Source organism: Bos indicus, chromosome 17 (genome assembly GCF_029378745.1).
Source record: "Bos indicus isolate NIAB-ARS_2022 breed Sahiwal x Tharparkar chromosome 17, NIAB-ARS_B.indTharparkar_mat_pri_1.0, whole genome shotgun sequence".
NCBI lineage: Eukaryota > Metazoa > Chordata > Mammalia > Artiodactyla > Bovidae > Bos > Bos indicus.
The window spans coordinates 11,501,186-11,514,456 of NC_091776.1; the positions used below are offsets into that span (position 1 = coordinate 11,501,186).

At 41.2% G+C, this 13,271-nt stretch overlaps 1 protein-coding gene across 4 annotated transcripts in view; it reads left to right on the forward strand.

Annotated features, from left to right (window-relative positions):
* The window catches only part of TTC29 (tetratricopeptide repeat domain 29), a 273,994-nt gene that overhangs the window by 223,997 nt on the left and 36,726 nt on the right, over window positions 1–13,271 (forward strand). The gene's annotated exons all lie outside the window — the stretch shown is intronic.

Consider the following 13,271-nt stretch of genomic DNA (forward strand, 5'->3'; position numbering starts at 1 on the left):
ATGGGGAAAGAAAAGGAAAGTTTTTTGGCGAAGTCTGTAAGTGCAGCAGATTTGGAGGTCACGGTCTCTGACTTCCACTTTCAGATTTCACTTTAGATGGTGACTAACGTGAAAAAAAAAATGATATAGCTTCTATTTCTCTCTTTGCTATGCTCTCTGCCTTCAATCAGTTAAGCACTGAAAGAGTTTGCCTTTTTGAAAAATGTGTCATTTAACTCAGTTTATTGGAAAGTTATGAGCTGAGTACATCTGCTCATTGTGTTACCTTAAAAACTGAAATGCAAGTGTTAGGTGCTCAGTTGTGTTTGACTCTTTGCAGCCCCACAGACTGTACTCAGCCATGCTCCTCTGTCCATGGAATTCTCCCGGCAAGAATACTGGAGCAGGTAGCCATTCCCTTCTCTTAAGAGATTTTCCCAACCTAGGGATTGAACCCTGGTGCCTGCATTGCAGGAAGATTCTTTACTGTCTGAGCCACCAGGGACCCCTCTACCTTAAAAGCACTAGCTTAATAAATTCCATCGCTCATCACCATTAACAAACCTTTTGCAATCTCACAATACATACACTAATTTGCATTGAGTGAATGTTATATTCTACCACCCTGTCCACTACATTCCGATGAAAGTGGAAATGCCTGAGACTTATAGCCACCATGCAACGAGGTGGACTTTGACTTGGATTGCCTTTTACTTAGAAAAATAAGAAACAGGAGAACTAGGTATCTGTAGAGGAGATTAGGCAATTTTTCATCCCTACCCCTAAGAATATATGGCTCTTCAACATAAAGCAAATGAAGAGATAAAGAAGAGCTCGTTGACTTTTCAGAGGAGCTTCTTTATTGACCTAAAATGTATTAATAGTTCAGAGGGTGGCGGTGTTGAGGGACAAAGAACAAAGCAGTAGAGCACAAACAAGCAAGAAGAGAATGTTTGATTTCAGCTTGACTAAAGAGCCTCGTACTTTAGCCTAAGAAACGGAAGCTGGGCAATTAAAATAGAGACAGAGAAGTTATGGGAACTGAAAATCTTAACTCTGAGTAACTAAAGAGGGGAGAGAACGATTGAAAAAGCAAAAGCACTGACTGCAGGAAAACTTCATTCCTAGGGAACTGACTTCAAGTCCCAAACCAAGAAATAACTTTAGCTTAACTCTTTGCAACTCCAAACTCAAATAACAAAGCTTTGTTTGTTGGTCAGATTTGACAACTAATGTAGAACATGGGTATACATTATTATTTTTTTAAAGGACGGTGTTCATGTCATTGTGGAAATATATCAGAAGTCAGAAAAAGTGACAAATCGTATTTCATCTGCACTCCTTAGTATCAGATAAGCCAGTTAAGTTTAGTTCAGTTCTTCAGTCATGTCCAACTCTTTGCAACCCCATGGAATGCAGCACACCAGGCTTCCCTGTCCATCACCAACACAGGAGATTGCTCAAACTCATGTCCATTGAGTCACTGATGCCATCCAACCATCTTATCCACTGTCTTCCCCTTCTCCTCCCACCTTCTATCTTTCCCAGCATCAGGGTCATTTCCAGTGGCTCAGTTCTTCACACCAGTGACCAAAGTATTGGAGTTTCAGCTTAAGCATCAGTTCTTCCACTGAATATTCAGGACTGATTTCCTTTAGGATGGATTGGTTTGATCTCCTTGCAGTCCAAGGGACTCTCAAGCGTTTTCTCCAATTCAGTTCAGTTCAGTTCACTTCAGTCGCTCAGTCGTGTCTGACTCTTTGGGACCCCATGAATCACACCACGCCAGGCCTCCCTGTCCATCACCAACTCCCAGAGTTCACTCAGACTCACGTCCATCGAGTCAGTGATGCCATCCAGCCATCTCATCCTCTGTCGTCCCCTTCTCCTCCTTCCCCCAATCCCTCCCAGCATCAGAGTCTTTTCCAATGAGTCAACTCTTCGCATGAGGTGGCCAAAAGACTGGAGTTTCAGCTTCAGCATCATTGCCTCCAAAGAAATCCCAGGGCTTATCTCCTTCAGAATGGACTGGTTGGATCTCCTTGCAATCCAAGGGACTCTCAAGAGTCTTCTCCAACACCACAGTTCAAAAGCATCAATTCTTCGGCACTCAGCCTTCTTCACAGTCCAACTCTCACATCCATACATGACCACAGGAAAAACCATAGCCTTGACTAGACGGACCTTTGTTGGCAAAGTAATGTCTCTGCTTTTGAATATGCTGTCTACGTTGGTCATAACTTTCCTTTCAAGGAGCAAGTATATTTTAATTCCATGGCTACAGTCACCATCTGCAGTGATTTTGGAGCACAAAAAAAAATAAAGTCTGACACTGTTTCCATTGTTTCCCCATCTATTTGCCATGAAGTAATGGGACTGGATGCCATGATCTTCATTTTTTTAATGTTGAGTTTTAAGCCAACTTTTTCACTCTCCTCTTTCACTTTTGTCAGGAGGCTCTTTAGTTCCTCTTCGCTTTCTGCCATAAGGGTGGTGTCATTTGCATATCTAAGGTTATTGATATTTCTCCCAGCAATCTCGATTCCAGCTTGTGCTTTATCCAGCCCAGCATTTCTCATGATGTACTCTGCATAGAAGTTAAATAAGCAGGGTGACAATATACAGCCTTGACATACTCCTTTCCCAATCTGGAACAGTCTGTTGTTCCATGTCTGGTTCTAACTGTTGCTCCTTGACCTGCATACAGATTTCTTAGGAGGCAGGTCAGGTGGTCTGATATTTCCATCTCTTGAAGAATTTTCCACAGTTTGTTGTGATCTACACAAAGACATTGATGTAGTCAATAAAACAGAAACAGATGTTTTTCTGGAACTCTCTTGCTTTTTCAATGATTCAGCGGATGTTGGCAATTTGTTCTCTGGTTCCTCTGCTTTTTCTAAATCTGGCCTGAACATCCTGGAAGTTCACAATTCAAGTACTGTTGAAGCCTGGCCTGAAGAATTTTGAGGATTGCTTTGCTAGCATGTGCTGCTGCTGTTGCTAAGTCACTTCTGTCATGTCCGACTCTGTGCGACCCCATAGACGGCAGCCCACCAGGCTCCCCCGTCCCTGGGATTCTCCAGGCAAGAACACTGGAGTGGCTTGCCATTTCCTTCTCCAATGCATGAAAGTGAAAAGTGAAAGTGAATTAGATCAGACATGTCCAACTCTTCACGACCCCATGGACTGCAGCCTACCAGGCTCCCCCACCCATGAGATTTTCCAGGCACAAGTACTGGAGTGGGTTGCCATTGCCTTCTCCGTAACAGTTGTCTGCTGCTGCTGCTGCTGCTGCTGCTAAGTTGCTTCAGTCGTGTCCGACTCTGTGCGACCCCACTGATGGCAGCCCATCAGGCTCCCCTGACTCTGGGATTCTCCAGGCAAGAACACTGGAGTGGGTTGCCATTTCCTTCTCCAATGCATGAAAGTGAAAAGTGAAAGTGAAGACGCTCAGTCGCGTCCGACTCTTCGAAACCCCATGGACTGCAGCCCACCAGGCTCCTCCATCCATGGGATTTTCCAAGCAAGAGTACTGGAGTGGGGTGCCATTGCCTTCTCCAACAGTTGTCTACTATATACTTATTTGCGAAGGTTATTCTTGAGTGGTTCTAATATCAGTGGAATCACAGTAGACAGAAATGGCCAGCTCTCATTGTCTGTGCACTCCATTGCCTTAAAAGATATTGAGACCAGCAAACAAACGAAGTTACACTGATCCAACAGATCTGCCACTGAGAGCTTTCTATTATATTCCTACCTCAGATATTGTACCACCATTAAATTCACACATTCAAGTCATGGGAATCTAGCCAACCTGACACAGAACTTGGGCTAAAATAAATCTACTGTATTAGTTTTGGGGAAAGTGATTAAGCTCTATGGATTCAAGATCAGTTCTATTTTTCAAGCAGTTAAAAGCAAATAAACCCTAATGTAAGAGACAAAATGAGAAGAAGCCTGGCAGAGACAAAATCGAATTGCAGAGGGAAACAAGCTGCCATAAGACGTGATCTGAGCCAGAAAACAACACAAGGTCATCAATTTGGCCATTGGCTTTGTTTCTTTTTTTTTTTTTTTTTAATCTGCTAACAGGCAACATTTTTTTTTTAAGTCATTTAAGGAGACTGTCCATCACAAAGGCATAATTTTAATCAGAATTCTTGCAACGTTTCCCAAATTCCTAAAGGCAATCAGCTCTACTCAAATTAGTAACTCAGATAAATCACCATTAATTAGCTAATATAAGCCAGCAGGTGGTTTTGAGCCCAGAGACATTCCCTGGTTATTTAAATTATGTATAGTACACCACAGTAAAGAAAGTAACTAAAAGGGAGCAAATAGACACGTCTATAAAAAAAAAATCTGTTTAGGAATAACACTCTAAAATCTCCTGCAACTTCCACATCTTACCCAGAGGAATACAAGGCAGCCTTGACCCCCGACTCAAAAAATATCATTCACCAACAGCCAGCTCTCATTTCAACACTGATTATGCATGCGATATACAAAGTGTGCATTGGAGCTTACTTGAATATATTTGTTCTAGAAAGATTACCAATTACTAAAGAATAGGACAGGAAGAATTGTTTTTCATGCATAACTTGTGACATAAGAGAATCTTCTTCATAATCTTTATGCCCTGGTGTTCTTTAATTGACCTACTCTAATTCATGTAATTGAGGGTTATTTCCTAGACTACAAAATGAGAAAGAGGCACCGCATAGCTGCTAACCATCTAAGATTGCCTTTGCAATGGGAATGGTATATAGAAGATGGTAGTTTGTACTGAAAATTCCCTTATCCGTATAGGGTCAACTTTTCTTAATCCTGTTAAAGACCTGTCCACTGACTTTCTTAAACAGTGAACTTTCTGACAGGCTAACCACAGAATAATTTTTTGACAAAATAGTGTTTAGACTTCAGACACCTAATTTTATTCTGTTCTGCAAATGTTGCCCATTTGTCCATGTATTATTTCAAGCTGTGATGTCTGCTTAGTAGGACTCCTAAAACTTGAGCATGAGAGAATTAGTAGACATCTGATAACCTGACTGACACCTTTGCTAAAGAAAATCAGCGTCTGACTCTTTGTAAACATGAGGGGTGAACTTCAGTAAACTATAATATGTTGAACTGGGAGATATACATTTGCTTTAAGAAGATCAAAAGTCTATTTGAATCGAAGCTTCCAGAAATAATCTAGCTCCTGGGATAGGCTGGACTTGGGTCTGGATCATTCTCTGAGCTACTTTTGGACAGAGCTACTTTCTTGAGCTACTTTCTACAGTGATGCAGAACCTTAATATGTGTATCTCAGTTATGCCTGGAAGGGGGCAGAAACCACACCAACCTATGAAATTGGACAAGCGAGGAACGGTCCCCTCTAGCATTCTCTAAATATACTTTGATCTCAGTGGGGGAGGGAAAGAGACAACAACCCAACAACAACAAATAAAAATCACCTGAAAGCAGTATTTTTCGTTAAAACTAAAATTATCTAGAAAATACTCGTAAACCATTATTTCTTTGTGTTCTAATATTTGCCACAGGATCAAATGAAAGGGAAAATCATGACTGATTTCTCAAGTTAGAGTTCACTATCAAACAGCATAATTGCTTCCCAAATACAAATAGCTAACAGCATATTGTTAAGGCAATTGGAAAATTGTCACCAGTATACTTAGAATTTGTGACATTTTTAACATCCCCCTTTTTAACACAACTCTCCATCATTTTTTGAGCACACTAACAAGTCCTGCATGGTGGTACAGCCCTGCATAGTTCAGAGAAGCAAATGCTGGCTTGTTGCTGGTTTCATGTAACCGTGCCCTTTGATATCTTTTTTTTTAAGTTTGTAATAATGCTGTGACTACTGCTGTTCACAAATATTTTATTTATAAAATCTATCCTCCCCTAGGGCTGGTACAGAGGATCTACAAGCTGAAGGCTAGTCTATAAACTCCACTCACTCTAGGAGACTGAGCTTCTTTCTCTAACATCAATCGCTGAGCTGGGTGTTTAGACAGAGTAAACTAGCTGTGCTTCCCAATCGCAACAGAGAAAGCAAAGCATCTCTTTGCAAATAGGTTTTCCTGTTGTAGCATTCCTTAGACAAAACACATTTAGAGAAATACCTTGTGAATAACAGGGCCTTGTCTTTTAGTGGGAGCGCTAGAGGCCAGGGCTAAAGGCAACAGCAAAAACAAAAACAAAAATGCCTTTTTAAAAACCTATCACCATCTCTAGATAAACATTTGAATAATAACCCTTAGGGACTTCATACTACTGACACATGACCATGTTGTTCCAGAGATTATTGAGAACACCGGTACAGCATGAGTTAAGGTCAGGTGGGTAGAAGGGAACTACGTTTTGTACCAGAAGACCTGGGGTCTCAAGAGTACAGAGATTGTTCCTATCAGCTCTCATTTACGTGGACTTCCATCCATGGAGTATTAAGCATGACTATAGTTAATGGTGGCTCAGTCAGTAAAGAATCTGCCTGCCTATGCAGAAGACCTGGGTTTTGATCCCTGGGTCAGGAAGAACCCCTGGAGTAGGAAATGGTAACCCACTCTAGTATTCCTGCCTGGGAAATCCCGTGGGGAGAGGAGCCTGGCAGGCTGCAGTCCATGGGGACGCAAAGAGTCGGATACAACTGAGCAACTAACCTACTATCAGTTCAGTTCAGTTCAGTCGTTCAGTCGTGTCTGACTCTGCGACCCCATGAATCACAGCACGCCAGGCCTCCCTGTCCATCACCAGCTCCCGGAGTTCACCCAGACTCACGTCCATCGAGTCAGGATGCGAAACCACTATAGTTAATACTAAACTATGAGCTGTATTTCAGACTTTAGTTAAATTTTATTTACTAGCTAAAGCAGGAAGAAAAAGGCATTCTTCATTTCCTCTCCCGACTTCCTAGCCATGCTTTATTTACTGCAACCAACAGAGAACATGGCCATGGCCAACCACTGGAGGTTAGCAGCCCCCTGATACCCATGGCCAGTCCCAGTTCCATGACCTGGGTGCTGTTCCTGCCCGCCTGCATGTCTTTTCCCCCTTCTGCATCCAGGAGGCATTGGTTTTTCTCCAACAAATTTCTGCTTTCTCTCAGTCCACTCAGAGTGCCCCATGCCCTTTTTTCTCTAGGCTCTTGCCTCACTGTGGTCCACCAGTTTCTGCCTGCATCTGTCTCAGATCCTTCATCTAATATCCCCAGCCGAATATGGCAGGAGCTTGATCAAAATCGGTGATAGTCCAACACCCATACCAGATGCTGCTGCTGCTGCTAAGTCGTGTCAGCCGTGTCCCACTCTGTGCGACCCCATAAACGGCAGCCCACCAGCCTCCCCCTATCTGGGTGTTAATGTTCAGCATTGTTTTCTCTCTGTTTTGTTTTGTTTTTATTTTCACGCTGCACAGCATATGAAATCTTAGTTCCCTTACCAGGGATAGAACCTGTGTCCCTTGCATTGGGAGCTCAGAGTCTTAACCACTGAACTTCCAAGGAAGTCCCTGCTCTCTGGTTCTTGATCTATTGATGATGAAAGGGAACCTCTCTCCACTTTCTTCTTAATATTTTACTCCTAAAATATTATAGGAGTAAAATATTAATATTACTCCCCATCTTCACCTCTAAAACTTCCCCACAGGGAGTAGGCCACTAGCCAGTCACTCATCAAACTTGAAAATACAAACCATAAGCCAGACATTTTCTAGACCCTGGAAACAGAATATGAATAAAATACAAATTCTGCCATCAAAGAGCTCATATACAGACCAGTGAGCAGATGACAGCATACTCCAGTGGTTGACGAGCGAGGCATTCACACTGTGGGAGCACTGAGAGCCCGCCACCTGCCCATCAGAGATAGTTACTGGGTCTCCACATGAAGCTCAGGGAGTAATTCAGTAACTGGGCTCCACGCTTTGTGGGACTAGAATGTATGCAAGAAGACAGCTTGGGTGGTTTAATAGGCATTTACCCCATCAGATCCAAACTGAGGAAACTCTAGGTTCCACCTCTGCTCTTGGTTACCTATTCACTTTTCATTTCTCTGCTCTGCCTCCCCTCTACAAGACCCCTCCTTCCTTCCCTCCATCTCTCACTTGCTCTCTCTCTCACTCACACATACACACCAAACACCCACTCTGCATGGGAGACATCTAGAGAAGCTGCCTTCATTCGAGGTACAGAGAAGCAGCAACCAGATATGTTATTAATCATACAGACATAGAGGTATTTTAGAGGATTATCAAGGATATCCATACTCATTCCTTTCCCTTCTTTTCTCCCCTTAAAGCCATGCTAGCAACACTCTTCCTTATTGATAAATAAGCCACTCTTATCAATACGCCACTCTTCCTTATTGATAAATCAAGTCTGGGTGACTTGGGTTTGCGGGCACCTGCTCCTCATAGTGAATGGATGCTCTAAATGCCCCCATTACAAAGCTCTGTCTGCTCCTTTGATGAACGGTTCCATGTGAGGGAAGCTCTCACACTGCAATTTGTAGTTCTTTCCTTTCAATCAATCCCAGATATAAAGGATGCACACTCTACTGATGGACCAATTCAATAACTGAGCTGCCTCCCCCTTTACGGGACAATGCAGATGAAATGCTCTGTCAATTTAAACTGCTAGACAAATCTTGATTTTTCCAAAGCTAAGTGAGAGGCAAAATGCCCAGCAGAAGGAAATCAAACTATAATCATCCTCAGAGAAGATGTATTTATGACCCCTGAACTGACAGTTGAAGGAAACTGATGGGCTAAAGATATATGAGTGAAACTGGACTAAGTATTTCTTTGGGTACCATAAAACTGAAGGGCGTCTTATAGCCCATGTTTTGTTGTCTTTAAGACATGAAAAGAAAAAAAAAAAAAACAAAACAATATAACCCAGAAAAGGCAGTCTGGCCACGCTGCTTGCTCACTGTTGAACTCTCTAAACCATCTACCTCTAATTCAACCTGACACTGCTAATTTTGGCATTAGAGTTTGAAACGAAAATCAATATCTGTTTTGAGCTTGAAAACAGAGCGACTGTACCTTGGGTGGAGCATGGGCCAGGCACTTATTTTCAGTGATCTGTAAGGAAGGTAATAGAAATTTTCCAATTTGGAGCATTGAAAAGGCTTATCCAGATGAAATCTGATTGTCTTGAAATTCACTGTGAACTGGGTTCTTTCGGTGCTCTTAAGGCCTATTATAAAATGCTTTTCAAGCTTCCTTGCATGTTTTCCTTTTTAAAAACCCATGTTTCTGAGCATGTTTCCCACATGAGATTTGGAGACTTGGCCTACCTTTCCTGCTAGGACAAAAGGTCTTCAACTAATGCAGGTGGAGAGTGAAAGGCTCCAAACCAGAATGATTTATCCTGTGCTGTCAGGCTGAGAACTCGCCGACTGCTTTTGCTGAAAAAGAAAACTCCTGTCTGCGGAGTTTATTTTGCATTGTGTTCTCTATTATCTTCACTTGTTTTCTATTACATTCAAATCTCTTTGAAGAAAATTAGATCACTAAAAGATGTTTTATAGAACGTAGCCTGCTCTAATCTAAGCTTTACTTCAATCTAGTCCTCTGATCAACTATTTTGTTTGAACATAGGAAGTAAGAGGAAGGAGGAAGTGAGAGGAAAAGGGAGGGGGAGAGAAAAAGGAAGGAGGGAAGAAGAGAGGAAATTCACACTGATGTGTCTAAACAAAAAATTTTTTAGTGTTTTGAAATATTTCTTGTTTAATATTTTTTTGATGTGGACCATTTTGAAAGTCTTTATTGAATTTGTTACAGTATTATTTATGCTTTACACTTTGGTTTTTTGGCCATGAGGCATGTGGGAATCTTAGCTCCCCCACCAGGGATTTGACCCACATCCTCTGCATGGGAAGCATAGAGTCTTAATCACTGGATCACCAGGGAAGTCCCTTTTATTTCTAATTATTAGATATATTTGCTATATATACTGAACTCTACCATCCAAGCTGCAAAGATTGTAGGAATTCTCTCCTCCTAGAAAGAGAAAAGGGTAGAAAGAATCCTTGTGTGCCCCTCTATAAAATTGTGTAGTAACTCCAGCAATATATGCTCTATTGCTATTCCAAAAGGGACACAAATAAATTCTTTTTTCAACCAAAATGTCACATTCCTTACTACTCTATATCTGATCTTAACTTTTCACTTGAGCCTCCACACACACCCATTAATACTTAGATAGCATCTTTTCCCCAAATGCTCTACAAAGAAAAATGTAGATGGTCAAGAGTCAAAGAGCCTTCCACACACAGATACTTTCTTGAGGAGCAACACTATTGACAGCTTAGTGTGCGTCCTCCCAGGCATGTCTCTAGGCAGCTGAGTCCGTGGTCTTGCTTTTCCTTTGCTTCTGTCTTGTCTTCTTTTGAAGTGTACTTGACCTAGAACACTGAGTAGATCCAGGTGCACAGCAAAGCGGCTTGACATTTCTCTGCATTCCAAAATGCTCAACACCACACGTCTACTTACCACCTGCCACCATACAGAGATATTCCAGTGCTACTGGTTATATTCCCCATGCTACCCGTTTTATCCATGTGACTCATTTATTGTGTAACTGGAAGTCTGTACCTCCTAATCTCCTTCCTCTGTTTCACTCATTCCCTCAACCCCCTTACCTCTGGCAAACACCTGTTTGTTCTCAGTATCTGTGAGTCTGTTTCTGCTTTTTTATGATTGTTCACTTGTTTTGTTTTTAGATTATACATACAAGTGAAATAAAATGGTATTTGTCTTTCCTCTTCCGACTGATTTCACATAGCATAATACCCTCTAGGTTTATCCATGTTGCTGCAAATGGTAAGATTTCATTATTTTCTATAGCTGACCAATATTCCATTGTATATTTGTATCACATCTTCTTTATCCATTTATTTAATCAGTGGACACTTAGGTTGCTTCCATATCTTGGCTATTGTAAATATGCTGCACTGAACACAGGGGTGCATAGATCCATTCAAATCATTGTTTTTGTTTTCTTTAGAAAAATACCCAAAAGTAGAATTGCTGAATCCCATACAGTAGTTTTCATTTTTTGAGGAACCTCCATACTATTTTGCGTAACGGTTTTAACAGTTTACATTCCTACCAAGAATGCATGAAAATTCCTTTTTCTCCACATGCTTAGGACTTATTTGTTTTCTTTCTGATAATAACCATTCTAATTGGTGTGAGGTGGTATCTCACAGTGGTTTTGATTTGCATTTCCTTGATGATTAGTTATGTTGAGCCTCTTTTCATGTGTCTATTAGTTATCTGTGTGTCTTCTTTGGGAAAAGGTCTTATTCAGGTCCTCTGATCACTTTTAATGGGACTGTTTTTCATATTAAATTGCATGAGTTCTTTTTATATTTTGAATGTTACCAGATATGTCATTTGCAAATATCTTCTCCCATTCAGTAGGCTACCTTTTAATTTTGTTAAGAGTTTCCTTGGTGTGCAAACGCTTTTTAATCTGATGTAGCCCCACTTGTTTATTTCTGCTTTTGTTTCCCTTGCCTGAGGAGACGTATCCAAAATCCAGACAGATCCAAGTATATTGCTATGATCAGTGTCAAAGAGAGAACTGCCTATGCTTTCTTCTAGAAGTTTTAATGTTTCAGGCCTTACACTTAGGTTTTAAATACATCTTGAATTTATTTTCGCACTTGGTGTGAGAAAGTAATACAGTTTGACTCTTTTACAGGTAGCTGTCCAGTTTTCCCGACACAGTTTTTTGAAGAAACCATATATTCTTGCTTCTTTTGACATAGATTAATTGACCATATAAACATGTGTTTATTTCTGGGCTTTCTATTCTGTTCCATTGATCTTTGTGTCCGTTTCTGTGCCAGTACCATACTGTTCTGATGATGGTAGCTTTGTAGTATAGTTTTGAACCAGAGAGTGTGATACCTCTAACTATGTTCTTCTTCCTCAAGATTTTTTTGGCTATTCAGCATCTATTGTGTTTCTATGCAAATTTTAAAATTATTTGTTCTAATTCTATGAAAAATGTCATTAGTATTTTGATGGGGTTCATATTGAATCTATAGAATGCCTTGTCTATATGGTCCTGTTAACATGATTAATTCTCCCAGTCCATGAGCACAGTATTTCTTTCCATTTGTTTGATCATTTGCAATTTTTTTATTAATGTCTTAAGGTTTCCCACTTCAAGAAACAACCCATGGACTGTATGCTGCCAGGCTCCCATGGCATTTTCCAGGCAAGAATACTGGAGAGGATTGCCATCCTTCCCCAGGGGATCTTCCAAACCCAGGGAATGAACCCAGGTTTCCCATGTTGCAGACAGACTCTTTACCATCTGAACAATCAGGGAAGCTCCTCTGGAGAATCCCATGTACAGAGGAGCCTGGCAGGCTACAGTCCATAGGGTTGCAAGAGTCGGACACGACTTAGTGACTAAACCACCACCAAGGTTTTCCATATCCAGGTCTCTCACCTCCTTGATAAGATTTATTCATTTTGATGCAAAATTGTAAATAGAATTGTTTTCTTAATTTCTCTTTCTGATACCTAATTGTTAGTGTATAGAAATGCAACATATTTGCATATTAATTTGTATCCTACAATTTTATTGAATTCAGGTTGCCTGCACCAGTGTGCTCAAGGTATAATGAACTCCCCAAAGTGGCTGCCACTGTGCTCAGGGGGAGTCCCAGTTGCCTTCTGTCTCTCCTGGAGACTCTCCAAGATCAGCAAGGGGGTCTGACCCAGGATCTTTTCTAATTACTGTCTCTGCCTTAGGTCTCAGAGCTTGGGAGATTCTGCAGGAGCCCCTTAAGAGCAGAGTCTCTGTTTCCTGCAGCCCTATGGCTCTCCTGTACACAAGCCCCAATGGCCTCCAAAGCCGGGTGTCTGGGGGCTTGTATTATGGTACAGTGCCAACAGGCTGGAGCACCCACTGCCGGGCTCCTTGGGGAGAACCTCTGCATTAAAAAAAAAAATACCTCACTGATAATGTAAAAGAGATGCCAGTGGTCTCTCAGAAGCAAATGTCTAGGTACGCTGGAAAGCCATAATATTATGTTTACAGGCTAATAACAGCCTGGCTTGTTCAAATATTACCTGAAAATCATCAGTGTAATATTTCCTCCAGCTCCTATTTGACACCTTGAGAAAGCCACTCTGGAAGACATTTTTGGTAGGCATTTGTCATTCTCAAGATGAAAACCAGTGATTTAAACAATAAGTTATCCATACTCTAGCTAGATAACATAATAACATAAAATAGGGTAAGTAAATAGATTCTA